This window comes from Astatotilapia calliptera, chromosome 20, assembly GCF_900246225.1.
Source record: "Astatotilapia calliptera chromosome 20, fAstCal1.2, whole genome shotgun sequence".
Classification (NCBI taxonomy): Eukaryota; Metazoa; Chordata; class Actinopteri; order Cichliformes; family Cichlidae; genus Astatotilapia; species Astatotilapia calliptera.
The window spans coordinates 22,530,416-22,550,107 of NC_039321.1; the positions used below are offsets into that span (position 1 = coordinate 22,530,416).

The 19,692-nt window shown below is 38.7% G+C and overlaps 1 protein-coding gene across 4 annotated transcripts in view; it reads right to left on the reverse strand.

The window, feature by feature from the left end:
- Positions 1-19,692, reverse strand: part of bsna (bassoon presynaptic cytomatrix protein a) — a 132,769-nt gene that overhangs the window by 94,065 nt on the left and 19,012 nt on the right. The gene's annotated exons all lie outside the window — the stretch shown is intronic.

The following is a 19,692-nucleotide window of genomic DNA, read 5'->3' on the forward strand; positions in this document are numbered from 1 at the left end:
CCCTACCCACCCATCCCTTTTCTAATTTTTTTGCAAAGGGGTACAGTGGAAGTTGGCTCCTTGAATTTAAAGGGTAGGATGTGCAAACATTGGGACAGGAGAGAGAAAAAAGCCTGCATCACTCACATACCCTAACTAAGCAATTTCTCCCACTGTGCTGCTTTGCTGTCTGGCATTTTCTAGCTTGACAGCATTACTGATCCCATGTTCCGTTACAGCTACATCGCTACACCCCGACATCGTCTGTTCCTCCTTAACATATTCTCTCTTTAGCTTTCCTACCTAGCATCTGCTTCTTCTGTCTCTGTTTTTCTTCTTTAATTCTCTCTTCTTTCCTCCTCTTGTTTTCATCTTTATCCCATTTTTCTGTTCTCTTTCTGATCAGTTTGAAAATGTAGGTCTCGTTCCTCAAATAGCTAAAGTGGAAAGAAATTTAAAAGTCTAATTTTGCTGTGCACGGTCCTCCTATGTTGTGTTGTCATAATTACATCTGATGAAGATGCAGAGGGGGAGAAAGAAGAAGAGAAGTGGATAAGGAGGAAGAGAAGGGGGGACTGATTTTAATCCTGTCTCCCTGTCTACCCCTCTGCTTTAAACACTACATCACAAGAGACATTGGAAGGAACGAGGGATGCAGTGAAGAATGGAGGGATGGAAAGAACAGGGAGGAGATGGAAAAAGCAAACAGTGGAGAGAAAGAAGTCAGCAGTTTTTTTAATCCCAGCAGCTCTTCAGCTCTCATCATGTCAAGCTTAATCAACAGCACAGCAAAGCAGAATCTGAGCTTCCACGATGTGGTTAAAACCAGTGAATCCTTTGCACGTGCACCTGTGCCGTAACAGATGAGGAACAATGTCTTTGCTAATTGTGCAGGAGTTACAGGTTTTGTTCAACAATTTACACAAAAGTGATGATAACTCTGCCCTTTTTTTAAACACAGAAGAGAAAAACCAAGTGGAAACTACAATGGATACTAAGTCTGGGGTGTACAAAACAAACCTCACTGGGTACATTGGTTTTTGTACATGCAAAATTACAAAGGGTGTGATCAGCATGCTCTGAACCAATCACATCTAATCATTCAGACAGAACTCTACCAGTGACAGAGAATCACAACAAAAAAGCTCGGCTTACAAAAGGAGCTCACAACTTTGTCGCCTGCAAGTTGGTTGGCATGATATTGGCCCCATTCTAATTCAGACTCTACCTCTTCCTCCCTGGACACTAACACTGCATTTGTGCCGCTCCAAACCAACTATCCTTAAGTGAGAGAAAATCAAGGGCATCGCAATGATGCTGCTGTATTTCAAGTCCCCATTTCATTAAGAGACCTTGGAGCTACGCTGGTTTCAGGTTCTGTTTAGTCATTTCCTGTTTTATTATGAATATTTATTTCATTTAATTCTACTTCTTATGTTTGTTTTTTAACCTCTAGTTTTGTCCTCCATCTGTCAACAGTAATCAAATTTGACTCTTATGTAGCTCTTCGCAGGTGTCACATCATCTTGTTACTCCTTGTACTCGACCTAACTAGGCTTTTCCTTGTGCATGAGTGCATGAGCACTTGTGCATGAGCTTTAGTTTCACATAGTAAAGCATGAACAGTTGTAGACGTAGATCTATCAGAGGTTTTTAGTAAGGTAACCTCTTGAAGTGCAACAGGAGGAAATGTCTTACAATCCAAAGATGTGCACTCGATATTATCCATTTTATATAGCGCCAAACCACAACAACACTGGTGTCAAGGTGCTTCATATAGTAAATGCTACAATGCTAAAATCCAATCAACAGCAGGAATTCAACCTTGTAATTACTGTATTTCTTAATTAATACACTAACTATAAGGTTACTGTAGGCGTGAAGGCCCGCAGACTTGAAAAACAGACTCATGTCTGTGTTCACAAATTTCTACCAGTCAGCTTGCATGTGGTGTGCTGCTTAGCTCAGACCATTTCCCAGACCCACAGAAGTTATCAAAAGAATAAATAGCTGAAAATGTATTTTTTTTTTTTGAAAGGAGGAAAATGAGCCCTGACAATCTCCAACAATGCTGACTCTGCACACTCACACAGGAGGAAAAATGGGAGGGGGGCGGGGGGCTTCTCTGCATTGTAGCTTCTTATGCATACATCACAGAAACATGAATCAAGATTTAAATGGAAGAGCATACTTATTACATGATATAAATTGCAAGAGAGCTTTCCTGTTCTCAAGCATTTTCAATAGCACAGCACATTTGACCTTCATATGATAGAAGAATTGCTTTCAGTCTAATCTTTGTTAGCTCTTGGTGCAAATATGTCTGCAAGAACTGTTTCTCCTGAGGCTGAAGCGCCAATAAAACTTAAAGAATAGTATAAAGAACAGCTTTATTACTGGAACAACACGTTTCGGCCTGTGCCCTTCGTTATATTACAAATACACACATTTATATACAGAACATTTTGCCTAATAACAGAATATGTTGTTTACCAGTGCAAAAAATGAATCATAATATGTTTATTAAGAAGAATAACATAACCTAGTGACCTGTTGTTAAGGTCTGGTGAATTAAAAACATAAAAGTACTGTAAATGCCACAGACTTATTTACAAGACTGTGAATGATGTTTTCCGAGAAAAACAAGCACACTGCAGACTATAACTGTAACCTCTTATCTCCACTTTGAGAAGCACAGCTCTCCTCAAGGATTCTGATTTCCTCAATCACATTTCACTTTCTCTTTCTGTTGCTACCACTCTTATTTCTCTGTAGACACTTCACACCTCCACTCACACACATGGAGGTCTCAGCTCCTCTTGCAACAGTCATTAGCCTGAAGGTCAGGTCTGTCTATTTAAGAGGCTGATCTCTGTCAGTATTGTGTCTCTACGACACAATATGATCGCAGTGAAAACAATTGGATTCATCTTTAACAGGGCCAGAGGTGTCAAACAGCTGAACAGATGCTGTAATGCAGATAGGGAGACTCATTTGATGTTGCCCAAATGAATACAGATGTTGCAGGTGGTAAGAAATAGATAAACTGTGTTTACTCAAATAACCAAACTATAGCAGACAGTTAAATATGAGCAAGAAAACCATTTTGGCAATTAAGAGAATGAATTGGTGAATATGTAACCCCCCCATACTTTCTGGTGAACCATCAATCAATATCTTTAATCATTTACAAGTCAGCACGGTGAACGCAGAGGCATCTGTTAGTCCTAAAGGAATAAAAAGAATAGGAGCCAGGGCTAAAAAATTAATTTAGATTAAAGATCTAAATAAGAAGATTCACAGCTGGGGAGGGAGCATAGAGGGTTAAACAATGAAGTCATTAGAATGGCATGGCAGTGCAAAATCCATCAAAATGTGGCTGGGACAGATGCACGAAGAACATACAATGAAGCTCTACTTTTGAGTACAGGAGTCAAGTGGAAGTTCACTGTGACTCTAATTTGTAACTAACTAGCCTGGAGACACAGACAGAGAAGAGAAGAGGAGGTGGGAGGGTCAAGATCTAATCAGTGAGGTAAAACAGCATAGAGGAGGAAGTCTGTGAGGTCTTCATGGCTCTGCCTTTCTCACTATCGCACATCTCTGTTTGTTTTTCTCTCGCTATCTCCTAATTAATGAAAACAGTTAATAGGAACTAGACAGATGAGGCTGAATAAATTCATTAATACATTTAATGTTGTTATCCTGTTGATTTGCAAGGTTCAAACTGCCTGAATTACACAGAGTACTTCACATGTAGAACACAGCAATAGTAATATAAATAATATATATGTATACACACATGCATACATATACTAACCTTTAAAAATGAGCCTATGTTCTGTACTCAGTCGAGAGTACCTCAGTGAAAGCATGAAACTGGCAACTGAATATGAACTTAGTCACACTGAAAAACGCGCACACATAGGGGACACACTCTCATGCACACTGACCAGCTGTCAGCATAAAATATTCATGCTACCTATCTCCAAACACTACTGACCAGGTGTTACCGCCGTTTCACAGAGAAAACTCCACGTGTGATTCACCACATCATCTGCCGCAACACTGCCAAACATTTCTCGACATTTCTCTTTTCAGCACAGTAAAAGTACCTCATCGATCTGTATTTGTTATGAAAATGTATTTTAATCCAAGAGATAGTTTAGGTGAACACCCATGCAGTACTCCGTGACTGTCTTGAACCACACTCAATCCTGAGTACATAACCTGGAAGCTGTCCAGTGCCAGCAGTCACAGGCCTATGCTAGTGGCAGCAGCTTAAGTGTTTGGATGACAAGTGCCTTGTTCAAGGGCATCTTACCAGAATTAATGCAGACTCACAAGAGCAGAAGCCCCACCACCTTGTAATAGGTCCTACAGTGTTCTTTCATTTGACCACCTTGGAGATGCTAAAGGAATCGAGGATTACGTGCATGCATTTTAGCACTTTAAGAGAAACTTGCACGTGTATGGTATACTCTGTGACATATACAGGGCTGGACTGTGAAGCAGGGCTGAAATAAACACCAGTGTCTCAGTGCTCCTATAACAATCTTTGGCAAAACGACAGTATTTGAGAAACCTAGAGGACAGAATCCACTGGTAGTCTCAGTCGATTTTATTTCATCATGGTACTTGTCATAATGTTGCCTTAGATAAGCTCACATTGAGGATTTACTCACCCACATGATGGTTTTTCAGACTGATGGTTTTTCAAGTACAGTGGCATGACACTTTTTCTCAAACATCCCACAAAATTTGCTCAATTTGCTTTGATGCCACGGTTCTCGTCCGCAGCACTGAGGTATGAGTCGTCACATGAATTAAACCTGACTTCTAAGTTGAAGCTGTTGTCTTTGTGGGAGTATCTGTGAAACTGTACCATCCCCAGTAAACAGCGGGGGATGAAAGAGCACAGCAGGAGCAGAAGTAAACTGTTATAGCTGCGCTTTAGAATTATAGTAGCTAAAATATTTCATTGTGCAAAGAAACAGTGCAAGGGTCTATTTAGGATTAAACGTATGGCATGGTTATGTTTTGCCTAAATGAATCTGAGATGAGCTGTAATTGTCTAGAGTGGTGACAAATGTCACATTTGAGGTAAAGTAAATGAAGGCTATGTCCACTGTTTGAAGCTGTTTGGTTTTTTGTGGTTGTTGAGCTTGAGCTTATGTATATATTGTGCACCTCTATCTATATTCACACACAAAGTCCATTAAAATACAGCCTAACATGCATGTGCAGGATTCATTTGCACCTCTACTGAGGGTTACATACAACGCTTTTAATAGATCTGTCAATCTGCACAGTGTGGAGCTTTACAGGCTGAAGAATAGGAGGGAAGTAGACAGAGACGGAGTGAAAATACTCTCAATGTAAGCTTATCATAGTAGAAGTGTTTGTGGAAATCCAGGGAAACACTTAAGAGCAATTTTACCTAATATTGTGAGTTTGAAAATCTAAAAAATACATTTTCAAATGTTTCCATTTATATTTTAATCTATGTTTAATACTTTCATTCATATTTGAATCAACTTTACATTCTGGTGCAAAACTGTGGTAGCCCTTTAAATTATAGTTTGGTAACAATGTGGTAAGAATGGGCTAATAAGGAGGAAACAAGAAGGGGAATAACAAGTTATTACCACTTAGTTACTAAGTAATTGTCTTGTATCAAGCGTGTTAATTGCTGTATAACATTGTGTTGACATGTTCATCTTTGGGTAATAATAGGCAACAAACAGTACTGTATTTCTCATACTATAAGGGACACTGGATTATAAGGCACATTAAGTTTTTCTATTACGCTGCAAGCAGGGTTACAAAATGCAAAACTACCATGTTTCTACTTTATTTCACAGTAATATTTCCTATAATTCAAAACCAAAATTCAAAAACATGTTTGTGTTTGCTAATTGGAATTTTTGTTATCATGAATTGGCTATTTTATAATACATAATGTTATATTAGTTAAGCTCCTGTGTCAGTTTCTCATTGCTTCAGGTAAATAGCTTAAAAGCTACAGAGAAAATGTGTCAGTGTTCATCTTATGAAAAAAACAATTTTCCTTTCAATAGTAAGAATTTAATAAAAGAATTTATATTAAATAAATAAACTGACAGATTAGATACTAGAATTTTAACTATACTGATTTATGTACCTTAATGAAAACTAATACCTTATGTAACTAATACAGTGGATTTTGAAATCTCTGTGTATCATCAAATTTTACCATTCAGTTTATATGTAGGTGTGGTGCAAACCAAGCAGCATGTGGTGCTGTATATTACAGCACCACATGCTGTAATATACAGCATGTGGTGCAGTTTCTTATACAGTAGATAAATACACGGAATTTACTGAGAACCTTCTAAGATACATTTGCTCTCAACATATGGAGATTAAGAGAAATGCCTGAAAATAAGAACACTCAACACATTAATGTAGCTACTTCATCTAAAAGAATGACTACATGGTATGGGAATATATTAAATGAAACACAGAGGCATGCTGCCACTGTATGTTCCATGTTTATCTCCAGTTAATCATAGAGTGGAGGCTCTTTTGCACAATGACTTCAGTGAGCGAACACTTTGTCTGGCTGCTCACGGACATGGCAACAGGCTAATGTTTCGATCAATATTCCACGCAGATAGCGGACAATCCTGCAAGTATTCCTGTGGTGAATCACACAGATTCCACAGCTAATTATGGAAACACACCAGTACAACACAATGACACATTTCACTGATACATTACAATTCCTACCCCTTGTCAATAACCTTCACCAACACAACCACCTGCCTGGTTTATACTTAACTCTTAAAAGCCCTCCGAAAATTTTACACAGACTTATTAGATGTCAGAAACAACAGAATAACAAGGTGAACTCTCACATCACATGTTAAAACACACAAGGCTTAGCGAATAATTACTATTTTTTTTACTGCTAATAAGTTTAAACTAAAACAAAATGTAAAAAATAAATGCTAAAAACATTGCACCTTTTCCCTCACCAAGTAATAGTAATATAGGAATTAATGTTTGAATTTGCTTTTTAGCATTTAGCTGCTTTACTTTCAAAGACCCAAAACTTTCACTGTCATGGCCTATATTGCACTTAATTAGAGTGGAAACATTGATATCCATGATTTAGTACACCTGCACACCTGAGGTTATTTTTAAAGTGAGATGATCACCATGCTTTAAAAATCTCATCCTTGTATCAACAATTGTTTTTTTTTTTTTAAAAATTACACTTTTGTCATCTTGTAGTAACATTATATATCAATGACAAAGATTTATTCTAGCATTAAGCACACATCACAGCACTGACTAAAAGATTGATGGCATCAACATTAAAATAAGCTAAGGAGTTTAAGGAGCGGGTCACGTGTTTTTCTGACAGAAATGGGACACTTTGACAGATTAGATACTAGAATTTTAACTATACTGATTTATGTACCTTAATGAAAACTAATACCTTGTGTACCTAATACAGTGGATTTTGAAATCTCTGTGTATCATCAAATTTTACCATTCAGTTTATATGTAGGTGTGGTGCAAACCAAGCTCTTGTTATCATGAATCAATCATCATGCTCTACCCTAAAATGTAGTTAAAACATTTATTTATTGCATAGCCCCCTCAACAAAGCTCAGAGCTGTTGGGCTATGGCAGGGGTGGGCAACTCCAGGCATCGAGGGCCGGTGTCCCTGCAGGTTTTAGATGTGTCCTTGAACCGACACAGTTGATTTAAATGGCTAAATTAGCTCCTCAACATGTCCTGAAGTTCTCCAGAGGCCTGGTAACGAACTAAGCATGTGATTCAGGTGTGTTGACCCACGGTGAGATCTAAAACCTGCCAGGCCCTCGAGGCCTGGAATTGCCCACCCCTGGGCTATGGGCATGCATTCCCTTGGGGTATTTTGTGGTCTCACCCTAATAGCCTCAGTTGCTGTGGACATGCATTATCATTTCAGGCCTCCGTTTGCCCCCAGATGCTGACTATATAGAACCTGGAGTATTTGGAGGCCAGGTCAGCACAGTTTTTGTGGGTCACGTTAATATTTGTTGAACCAAATCTTCTCCCAGCTTCTGTCCCAACTTTGTCCACTTGCTTCTCTGGGGTACATGGGGAGTACATATTTCATTACAGACTAATAATAATCCTAGGTCAACAACGCACTACGTATAATTCGTTCATTTTGTCAAACTGTCATTTCTTAAGTTAATAATCATAATAATAATAAATACAATAAATGTAATCTGTAATAGTTTGTTAGCTATAAAACCTAGTGTCAGTAGATTGTGTCCTCCTGTTTGTTGAGGTCATTGTAATCGTAAAGTCTTTATAGACTTTGGACACGGTGACACAAACCTTAAATTGTACCATTTGAATACAGAGAGAAAGACTACCCCTTCATTCAAGATCTAATAACACCACAGCTGACAGTTCATTCCCTGCTTTGTCCAGATGAATGTCCTATACACACACACACACACACACACACACACACACACACACACACACACACACACACACACACACACACACACACACACACACACACACACACACACACACACACACACACACACACACACCAGCCAGCACAATTACCATCAGAAAGCTTCTGGCCAAGAGAAAGTCATAAAACACGTTTCACTTCTTAGGTTGCACACCAACACACACACACACACACATCTCGAGGACGATTCATCCACAGCCTCTCCTCACTGAATAACTCCAACTGGTCGATAGTATTGACCACTACCACACTACAATATAATGCATGTTTCTTAATTAAAATCTGGCTCAGCACTTCGGGCCCAATCTAATATGGTCACAACCTCAATGTGAACGTTGTGTGAGGTTGAGTGTGTGACGGTTTGGGTTATGATGTTAGTCACAAGGGACAAGGTTACTACAGTATAAGGGGCTAGAGAGCATCAGTACTGTGTACTGTGTGGGTCGGTGTGTGTATAAATGCACAACTTGTGATTAAAACCTGCAGTTGAAACTCTGCTGTTAAATCAATAATAGATTTGAGTCAGACTGAAGAACAATACCGCGGGTTCTTCAATGGACAGCTGGGTGGGAAAAAAGAACTCATAAAGCATTTGGAAATGTTTGGAAAATAAAAATGCAAATGGTCAGACTGAGCAGAGGAAGAAGCTGAATAAGAGCAGGAGGATTAGAATGAAAAGACAATGACAGGAAAAGGAAAGAAAAACAACGCGTGCATGAAAGAAAAATCAGGCGAGATAGGAGCGCAAGAGATAAAAACACAGAATAGAGGAACAGGGTGGATGATGGGATTTCCAATGCATTTTTAATCAAATGATAAAGAAAGTGGTGTTTCTTGTTTGTTTGCTAGAAATGAATTACACAAACATGAATGATAACACAATCTGTTTACCTCTCTGTCACACCCATGTCCTCTGATGTTCTGCACACAAAAAACTGTATTTGAAACTAAATTTACATCATGTTGCACCAAAAAATGAGTTTGGCATAAAAGCTTTTTACATAGCTTTAGCAATGCTTTATCTATAGCAACATTACAGAATAATAAAGACGACATCGCTTGAATATTATAAATGCTATATAGTGTTGAAAGTGCTGATTTTTCATACTTTTCCTAGAAGGGAAGAATGACTAGCCAATAAAGTTTCTTTAATTGATTTAACGTGTTAATGTTTCTGCTTTGATTAAATTTCTTTGATGATTTAAAAAGCCTCATGAGACAAATTATTGAGGACATCGCGCCAAAGGGTGTCTGCAGTCTTCAAGACACAGAGACCGATAAGACATCTCTCCAACCAGGAAGCTAGTCAGACAGCCAGATGGTGCAGACCTGTTTGCAGAGGTATGACAGTGTGAACGAGTTGTATCACCTTCCCCTCAAACAGTCTTATCATGCAGTGACAGCACCCAGCCGTCCTTTTAAAAACCACCTACGGCCAGTCTTTCCCTCTCCATCAGCCGCTGCTTTCTCTCCTTCTCTCTCATCCTTTTATCGACATCCTGCCTTCTGGTGTGTGGAGGTGTGATAGAAGTGGACATCAGTAGCGTCTGTATATTTTTGAGTTTGTTTTGGACTCTGAGGATAATTAAAAGTGTGCAGACATACACAAACGTGTGTGTAAAAGATCACTAGTATAGAATGGACCACCAAGTGCTGTATAGTGTGTCCTGCTTTTACATAGCCGACTGGCTAATCTGACAAGTATGTCCTGGCAAATCAAACAACATATAGAAACAAAATAAATAAAAAAATACTCCACAAGACGATCACAAAGTTACAGTATAACACATAAGGTCAATGTTGGTCTCTTTAACCCCCATCTTCATTGTCCTATGACCTTAACAAGTTAGCAAATTTAACATAAACAGCAACATTTCCTTAAGACTGGAAAAAGGCTGATTTGCAGTTTTCATTCACTTCAGCAGCAACAATTTGAATTACTAATGCAGAGCAATTTCAGTCAACTGCAACTTCAACAGAAAATAACAGTGAAAAATGTATTTTGCTCCAGAAAGAAAAAGTAGATAGACTATGATTTTAGGAAAACCATCACAACTGCAATGAGTAAAATTTAAAATATAAATTTGTTTTTAAAAAAGGAAAATTTTTAATACATCAAAATTTCTCAAATGAGATGATAAAAAAAATGCCACATTTCTCATCTTTTTTCATTTAAAGCACGTCGTTACAAATTCCTTGCAGCTGTACTCAGACCTGTGTGTGTGTGTTATTGTTAAGCTGAGTGTTTATGGCAAGCAGACTAAAGTTTGCATGTTTTTGATGCTTGCATGTTTGCTTTCCTAAGCGTGCACATGTGTGCACTAACGCATTTTTGTACACCAAGTGTGTAAGTGTGTCCAGGTGTGTGATGCTAGCCCAGGGCCCCTCTCTCTTTCTTTCAGTTCTCGACTGGCTGGAGCCTCTCTGCTGCTCTGCTCTCATGGTTAATGCATGTGGAGAGAGAACTCTTGTCCCTCTAGCTTCTCCTCTTCTCTTTACTTCCCCAGAATAGAACTGATCCTCACCATACATGAAGGAAGATAACTCCCATTCCTTTCCCATTCCACACACAGCAAAGAAGAAATTACAAAAGCACAGAGTCAGAGAGAAGGAGTGAGCGATAAGCTGACAGAGAAAAGGCTGGGGAGATAGGGAGGAAAGGGAGACATATGAAAAGGTAAGGTGGGAAGAAAGAGTAAAATAAGTCTCAAGAGCAGAGACATGAATGCTTTTAGATTCCCTCATCCCTTCTTCTATCCATGTGGAACTGTGCATAATGGCAAAACAGGATATCAAATAACTGCAATGAGCAACACTGAAACTGCACGTACCGAGTCTCAGGAAGCAACCAGTTAACAATGGAGAGAACACTGCAGGGGACACATGGTTCGACTCTGTTGGTGCTAAGTGTTACAATAAACAGTGGTGGCAAGCCAGGGAAGGATCATGCCCCTACATGAATGGCTTCTACTTTTCAATCAGAGCCACAGCAAGAGAGCGAACTGAGGGGTGACAGTCTAAAGATCTTTTCAGCATATTCTGTCATTTAATTTTTAGAGCATGCTGTCATTGTTTGCTCATTGTTTAACAGCAATTTAATAATCATCCACCCATCCATCTGTGGTCTGGAACATATCCCAGCTGTCACAGGACGAGAGGCAGGGTACACCCTGGACAGGTTGCCAGTCTATTGCAGTGCTGCGACTATCATTTATTCTTAAAAATAGCCTCGGAGAAAGCCATGATCCCTCTCTATGTGTTAGCTCTGCACAGACTGGCGACCTATCTGGGGCGTATCCTACCTACTGCCTGATGATAGTTGGGATAGGCTCCAGCCAGCACAATATCTCTGTAATAAAGAATGATACTGAACTAACAGCCATCTTTATGATCCAGGTTTCGTTTCCTGTTTTTCTTTCTCCGGTAGTTTCCACTGCCAAGCAGGCTTGGCTTCAACCAGTGCCAAGTTAAAGTGGCACAACAGACACAGACACACAAACATAGGGAAGCTATCACTGTGAGACTTCCGCTGGGCTATAATAGGAGATAAATCTGAACTGTCCTAAGAGTGACACACACACACACACACACAAACACACACACACAAACCATTTCCTGTAACTACTATCTGCTATTTAGAGGGAAATTTATTCAGCTACATCAAAGAGGGCTGCAGGTAGATTGGTGTTTACTGTAATGATTTCCCCTCACTGGAACCAAACACCCACAAACATAAAAACATGCCATTTGGCACTACATACACTAAGCAATGGGGCTGCACAATTAATCAGATTTTAATCTTGATCACGTTTTTGGCTTCTCACAATTAAATGAACATGATAGAGCGATAATGAAAATGTTAATTGTGCCAACACAATTCAAAGTAAAAGCAAATCCAGCACTCCCTAAATGACTCCCTCCAGATGGGCCAATCATGTTGCACCATGCAGTTTTAGGTTTCTTGGACAAGTCTGGATGAGTAAAACTTTAAAAGACAGATACACAAGAAAATTTTAATTGTCTGGCAGAGAAGAAGAACCTGTCCTTTGAAATGAATCACCATCCATTGTTTGGAAACACCTCTGCTTTAGTGCAACTGACATTAACCAAGAAACCATATGCAAAGAGTGCTGTAGGTCTGCACCAAAAAGCAACTTGACTAACTTATTCAAATGTTTGAAAACACAGCGTAAACTGCAGTATAATTAATGCATGAAGGTCAAGAAAAACAATGCGGCGGTTGTAAACAGGAATTATCCAACATCAACTCAAAGAGCCACAACTCATGAGCGTATTCTTCCAGCTCACAAAGATGCATTGAAATCACCAATCAGTCGCCTTCAGTTTGGCCAAAATCCAATAAACACGTTGAATACGTAAGAACTCAGGGAAATGGTCAACATACTTGACAAAAGATATGTTAATGCAGGGCAAATAGAGAGGGATCTCACAGCTGTCGAGTCTCTTCAAGTTTCATTCACATCCATCGAGCAGGCACAATGAATGGAATCAAAGACTTTGCCTTTTGCTTCTAGGAGATGCACTCAGATCAGGTGAGGAAACACCTTATTTGTCAGCAAAGATGTTTTATATAACAGGAATGCAGCACAGTGTGAATGTGAAAGAAGTTCCCTGTTGATTTAATTTTTTGTTAACTTTGGTCACATTTATTATTTATTTATTTGGGTTTTTTTCTAAGTGTAGCACTGAATTGAGGCGAATGAGGATTGCGGATTTTATTTTGAAAAGTTAGTTTACATGAAAGTGCAATAAAAGCATGTCTCACTCAGATCTCAATATTGTTGCAAATAATTATAATATACATTTTGTCCATAATCATGCAGTCGTACTAAACATGTCACTCAAAATAAATAGTTGATATTAGTGGTGCAACGGATCACGGTTGATCCGTAATCCGAACCGATCCCACTCTACAGTTCGGGACGCACGTGATCCGAAGATTCGAAGTATGTGTATGGTGCGCGTGGTCAGTCTGTCAAGCGATAGTTATGGCCAGCGCTAGCAGTCCAGGTGGAGGAGCAGAGGAGTTTGCAGCATTTAAGCAGCCCTTTGTTCCCCAATCCGACCGGGCTAAAGCTATTACAAAAGCTACTGGGGTGTTTAGCTGCAGACGGGAGGCCGTATTCCCTTGTGCAAAACAAGGGGTTTATGATGAATGTGCTTGAGCCACGCTATGATATCCCGTTGCGCGTCCACTTCAGTGACAAGATCGTACCCAGGCATGTATGAGCAGGAAAAGTTTAAAGTTATGGCTGAACTGTCCCAGGCATCTTCTGTTGCCCAACTACAAATGGGTGGACCTCGAGGTCAACGGAAAGCTACGTGACCGTGACCGCTCATTATAAAACAGCAGAGTGGTAGATAAAAACCCCTGTACTGCCCTATACTGCACCTTAATTTGTTTTTATATAATTCTGTGGAATGAGTCTTGGGTTGAATGTTTTTAATAGGCAAAAAATACTTAAATAAGTTAATAAGTAAATGTTAAAATTTTTTCTTTTTTTCTTTTTTTGCTGATCCGAAAATTGATCCGATCCATGACTTAAAACCGTGATCCGATCCGAACTGTGAGATTTTTTTGATCCGTTGCACCACTAGTTGATATGCAGTCCTACTTTCTATCACCCAGACATAAAAAAGCGAATACATCCAGTGCTGTGTGGGTTTTGGCTGAAATCTGACAGTAGACGACCAAATCTATGAATGCACTGATCCAGATACAGCTGCAGGAGTTGGCTTTGCTATTGAGTTTCTAATTGTTCCATTATGGGGGGTTGCAATTGGCCTTGCAGTGGACAGAAATCTGGTAAGCTTTTGAGTCAGTGTCAACACCTGCCCAAAGCTTTTCTGGTTAAAAAAAAACACACAGGAAATTAGCAATACGCTGAAAAGCTTCAACATTAGTTGCCATAACATCATCTGAAGTTATTAAAAGCGCTGACATCAGAAGCTGAAATAGCGACTTTCTATCTTCAGACAGAGGTGCTGAGATCCCAGTGCATTTACAGCTTCATGTGTTGATTGAGAGTTTTATCACAAGTGAACCAAAAATAAAGGGGTTGTTGTCATGCTACCTCTTAGTCTATTCCTCAGATTGTTTTCACACTTAGGTTATTTATGTGATAATGTTCATTAGTCAGTGTATTGTAAAAAAAAATAGTTGTTTGTTTAGTATTTTCACTGCTTGAAGTTCAAACTGAAGAAATACCTGAATGAAGATACTGTATTGATTTACATTCTTAACATTAATTAAACTCTGTTATTTATGCACGGAGGACTATTATTATTTAAGTGAAAATACAACATTAAAAAAATATGTAAATTATACAAAATACACATTTACTTTAAATAAGATTAAGAAAAACAGAGCTGTGTCTGCTGATGTTTTGTTTTAATTTTTGCATTAGGACCCTGGCTTGGCACAAAAGATTCAGTGGCTAAACAAACAAGTGCCATCTTTGACTGTACTACATAAACAAAGATCATTCAGATATCAAGTACATTAAAAATAAGCTGCTGAAAATGCTTTTTTTCCTATGTGTATAAATCGTGTTTGTCTGGATTTGTGTTATTGTACTTAGTTGTATGTTTATGTTTCAGCATGCGTTCCCTGGTGTGCCTGTTCATGCTGTTGCCATCACACTCATTCCCAGCAGGTTCCTTCGCCTCAGTGTCTCAACATGTTCAAGGAGCTTCACACGTGGGAACACAAAGCACTGCCTGCTATCAAAGCATACACATCCTCAAACATGCATCATGGATACAATGACCTTTGCTGTGGGTAACCTGGTTTCCATGGTTGCCTGCCAAAGTGTGAAAAAAAACCCTGAGACCTCAGAGTACAGCTGAGGAAGATTAAAGATACACGGAAAAATTACAAAAAGAAGTGCAGGTTTTTATTCAAAGCAGGACAGTGTGCTTCTGTTTGACTAATTGGAAAGAGCAGCACAGTAACCAGTGCCGGGTTAGAGGTGGTATCCCCTCTGGGGACACTCACAGTCAGAAAGAGCCTGATAAAGATAAAACATGTCCTACAAAATATGTGAAGAATATGTGAACTCAGATCATCCTCTCAAGGAGGCCATTGTGATTCTGTCATACTGAAACATATTAAATAAACTTAATAGCAGGACATGAAATCATGTATTTATAACTGGTACTTTAATAGTCTAATTGTGAACTTTATAGATGAGCCCTCTGGTAGATACAGAGTAATGTCTTTTATGTTTAGGAAAAGATTTCTGGCAATTCTTATGATTATATAAGAGCAGGCCGAACATTTCTATTGGTCTAAATGCACTGAGTTGATGCCATGTGATTGGATGATTAGATGTTTGAGTTAACGACCAACAGATCAGGTGTAACCAATGAAGTGGCCAGTGAGTGCATATTTAATTTAAAATAGTGCAGAGGTAACTTCTCAAATGTGGAAACTAAATGGAAAATAAAATTAATGAATAATTTTCGAATAATAGAAATTATTAGCAGTATAAACAAAGTGAGGCGTGGCACTCTGTGAGGGACTGTGTTACAAATAGTCAAAAAGAGTTCAAGAAAGAGAAAGAAAAGGGAAAAATCATATTAAATTTTATAAATATTATGCACATAATCATGCGTATGGTGTTACAGTGGTGGAAGCTTCTATTAAAGATTGCCAAAGTTTCAAATTTTGGAGGTAGACCAAAAAAGCTTTTTTAGTTGAGAAGAAGAGTCTTTTGTACTCTGTATGTAAAAGTCTTTACAAGATATTTCATTCCTTTAGCATCTTTAGAAACCAAAACCATTTCCACTTCAATTGACATTTTAGCATATTTCCCTCACATACACCGTTTAACAGGGACAGCAGTAGAAATCATGTCCCAAAATAGCATCATGTTGCAGTGTTTTTGCTGTCCACTCTCCTACTTCCAGGGGTTAAAGTGGACAACAACACCTTCAATTACTAGATAATTACATTTGACAGGTAGATTAATATGAATACTGTTGAGTGAGGACACGTAGCCTGGAGTTGCTTCCAGCTCATGGTTATGCCAGTTATTTCTGAGTAATTTTTTTTCACCAACACTGCCTGCCACTCTGGGTTCCCCCACCTGCCAAGTCTGTTTGTAATGTAACCTCTACTTACTTCCAAAAAATGCTTGAGAGCTCGTATATGTATATTTGGATATGACAGTTATCATTGCCAATCAAAATGGGAAACTGAAAGGCAGTGCCCACAAGCACTTGGTTCTATTTGTAAAGGAAAAGAAAGTGTTGGAAGTTTTTTATATTTCTTTGTAGATCATGGCCAACGTGCTCCAGGCTAAAGAGACCAGAACCCATCTGGTTTGTGTCAGTTCACCATTCAAAAGCCAACATTCATAATGGCATTGATGGCACGTGGCACGGGCAACTTGTCACATCTTTGAAAGCATTAATGAAGCAATATTTGTTGACATGCACACAACATTTTTCGTCTTATGTTTGTTTGTTTGGTGCTGTCCTGCAAAAATGTTGTGCATGCATTGGTATGACATGAAAGAGTCTTATCAGACATTTTTTTAAAAATCTGGTATATTGTGACATGAAAAATATACTAACGGAGACCGAACTGTTGAGGAGCTTGAATTCTTTCCAAGTAAGCAATAGAGGAAAACACTTCAAGACAACAACTGATCTCTCACATGGGTGGTGTTTAAAGAGGTGACGCAAGCATGCCCTATCCCAAGTTTTTGAAACGTGGTACTGGGATCAAATTCAAAATTAGTTTATATTTTTCAAAAAACACTTTAACACATATTTTGTGTTGTGCTTGTGCTGTCTTTAAATGACCACATTCGATTTTAATTTAGATTTAAATGTCACAGAGCAACTTCTTGGGGAAGTTGGAGGGATATATTGCATACACATTTCTCTACTCAAGTAAATTTGTTTGTAGGCATGCTGTGTACTCTATGTACTTCCATGTGTGTGTGTGTGTGTGTGTATGCGCGTGCACATTTCCACTGAGCTGTCAGTGTTACTGGAGGCATTCAAATTGGATTTTTGCTGCTTGGCGGAGGTTTATGCAGACACTGGGGCTTTTGATTCAGTGCTCACTCACGGACAGCCATGCATGACAGACTGTTTCCTTAAGAGAGAAAGGAGGAGAGCGGCAAACAGAGGAGGGATACCAAAGATGTGTGGCGTGAGACAGTGAGAGGCCAGACAGTGAGCTAGAGGAGTAGATAAAATGTGGAAGGCATATTAGAAAGCAAGAAATGGGGGCCGAAGCCACCAAGAATGCAGGAGGAGGACAATGCCAAGTGATGGACAGAAAGAAAAAAATCTGCTACGTGATTAGTCAGAAAAGAGCGTAAATTATATTTTCAACACTTACTGAAAAATGCTTTACCCACATTTCAGGTGCTTGGAAAGGTGACTTTAAAAGAGGTGATTACTTTCAGTGCTTAAAATGAAACTTAATTGCATGTCTGAATTCATAAAATCATTTTTAAAAATCCTTCCTGGCAGTGATAATTATTTGTGACTTCTTTTTCACTCTACCATATGATTGCACTTAAGCCAGTGTCTGCAGCTCATTTAAGACTGCTGCTATTGAAAGGAAGCTTTCAGACAGCTTAAACTGGGGAAAGGAGCTTGCCGATAATGATTTCCTTAAACAACAAGCTCCTTTACAACAGCAATAAACTGGACGAGCTATAACGGAGCTATTGTGTGGATTTTTTTAATAGCAATTTAGTTAGCAACTTGTAATATGATCAACAGCATCGTGTGGAAAACACTCTCAAAATAAACTCAATATAAAGCTTTCATTTCTGTTGCAGCACACTTGTAAATATTTTGGAAAACATTGACACGGAACGATTTATGGCTGTTTGTGTTATGGTTACTGTAAAGGTAACGCTGTTGAATAAATCCACAGGTTAAAGACCTGCCAAATCAGACTTTAACTCTTTAACACAACATCTCTTTTTCTTTGGTATCTAATATTAATACAACGAACATATAGACATATAAAGATGCATACTTACATAGGGAAAGTAGTCTTCAAACATTGAAAGAAAAGACCCAACCGTGTAGTGATCAGCTGGCACCAGCCATCATATTTACATTAATTCAATGTTGTCTAAATTATTGCCATTATCAGCCTTCTGTGCTGATGAGAATATATCCTCTCATTTAGGTCATTCAGGTCGTGTCCATCATTACGGGGAAAACAACCTCTTTTTCCCCCTTTTTTGGTGGTTATGAATAACTCCTTCCATTCCTCTGGGGGGAAAGTGCCATTAGTGTGATAAATGCATTCTGTTATTACCGAAAAATGTGAGAGGTAATTACCAAAGTGTCATTCCTGTAACCTGTGTCATTAGCTTTCCTTTTTTTTGCATGTTAGTAATGTCATCATCAGGATGGTTACCAGGATTAGAATAGCCACCAGTGTAGATATGCACATTACTGAGATGGGTGCAAGTACTCATCACACTGTGGGTTTGAGTTTGTCATGCGGCCTGGCTGGCATTTTATCTATTTATACTCTACTATTGAATAAGATTTAGACATTACATTTTGGTTTACTTGCAGAAAATTACTCAAACTCTAAAACATTATTAGAAAGCCTTGTTCCAAAGAAATACAAGAAGAAATTCTCTAGGTCTAAAACTTTTCCTAATGCACCTACTGTAGTGACGTGAACTTAAGAAAGATATTATTACCTTTACAGCACGGTTTACCAACCAACTACCATCTTAAGAGCTTCCAATTACCTCTCACAGCCTTTGAATCTGTCAGTGAAAAACATTGCCACTGATCTTATTATATGACGCCAGGAATTTCCAAGATATGCGGTCACAATTTTGCCTCTATTTATGCAGTTTTTCCCATTTATCAAAAATTAAACTTTAAAGTGCTCCTATGTGGAGTGGGTGACTCAGGCTTTAAATTACTAATAATTACTATCAGATTAGATACGCATTTACAGCAGTATCAATACCAGTGGCACTGTGCCTCTTTAACCTGACACATAATGTTACTCAGTTCTACTACTACTAATTACCCAAAAGCAGCATTAGCTCTATGTTATAAATAGCACAGTTATTAAATACAAACACAGTTATTTGGACAGCATGGTGGAATGGTGGTTAGCACTGTTGCCTCACAGCAAGAAGGTCCTAAGTTC